Source organism: Neopelma chrysocephalum, unplaced genomic scaffold (genome assembly GCF_003984885.1).
Source record: "Neopelma chrysocephalum unplaced genomic scaffold, ASM398488v2 Primary Assembly neopelma1_94, whole genome shotgun sequence".
Taxonomy (NCBI): domain Eukaryota; kingdom Metazoa; phylum Chordata; class Aves; order Passeriformes; family Pipridae; genus Neopelma; species Neopelma chrysocephalum.
Window position 1 is genome coordinate 186595 of NW_020897756.1, and position 1349 is coordinate 187943.

The window sequence follows — 1349 nt, forward strand, 5'->3', positions numbered from 1 at the left end:
GGATCGCAGCCCCAGCAGCCGGGCACGGAGGGGATCGCAGCCCCAGCAGCCGGGCACGGAGGGGATCGCAGCCCCAGCAGCCGGGCAGGGAGCGGAGCGGAGCCCCGGCGCCCCGGCACAGAGCGGATGGCAGCCCCCGCAGCCGGGCGCGGAGCAGGGAGCGGAGCCCCGGCACGGAGCGGATCGCAGCCCCGACCGGCGGCGGCGGCGAGCGGAGCCGGCTGTGGCACCGGGCGGGCAGGGCGCGAGGCGGGGCGCGGGCGGCGGGTGCGCGGCGGGGGATGCATGTGCGGCGAGAGCCGCCTTCCTCCCCCTCGCTCCCTGCCTGCCTCCCCTCCTTCCCCGCCAGCCCAGCCCAGCCCAGCCCGGCCCAACCCAGCCCGGCCCAGCCCAGCCTCTGCTGGAGACTCTGAGAATGCAGCGCCGGGTCCGCGCCCCGGACCGGCCCCGGGGCCTCCCCTAGAGACCCGCCCTGGGGACGCCGCCTGGCTCCGGCGCCGGGGGCAGCGGCCCCCCAGCCCCGCGGGTCCCCGGCAGGGTGACGAGGCGCTGCCCGCAGCGCGGGTCCGCTCCCCGCCCCGCGGTACCCCCGCCCCGGCGCCCGCGTCGCCTCCGCCGCCCGCAGTGCCGTCCCCGCCGCTCGCAAGCGGGAGCGGGGCGCGGACGGGGGCAGGGGAAGGGGCAGAGGCGGGGGAAGGGGCAAACCTGCCCCCCAGGTCAGGGCGCCCCTCCAATGCCCGGGGCTGAGAACGCATTCAGTGCACGGAGTGCAGGACTAAACCAGCGTGCCAGGGCTTCGGCAGGTCGGGGACAGAGACCCCCAACCCACTCTTCTCCAGCCTTTGAATGGTGCCAGACCTCGGCGGTCCAGTGGGAGCGAGGCAGGAGCTCTGTCAGGGGCTCTGGGCACCGCTGGGGCTGTCAGACCCTGTCCTGCTGTGCCATGGGGTCACCGTGGCAGTTGGTGTCCTCAGCACCCATCTCAGGTGCCTTCTTCAGAGCCCTGCTAGAGGCTTGGTGGGCACTGTCCTTGCCCAGCAGCACATTGGAGGGGGGGCAGGGGCAGAAGTGGCAGCACACCTTGCTGCCTACAGTGGCAGCAGGATCACACCAGCAGCAGGATCCACAGCAGAGTGCTGAGTTTGAAGAACACTTTGGCCATGATCAGGACAGGTGGAAGGTGGAAGCAGGGAAGAAGCTCAAGGCTGGTGAGGCTGCAGTACTATTTGGGAACAGATAAATCTGATCATGCAAGTCAGGTTTTAGCCACAGCTTAGGCAAACAGCTGCCAGTGGGACATTTTCCAGTGTCCGCTGTCCAGGGTCTCACTTCTTACCTGGAGAAAATGC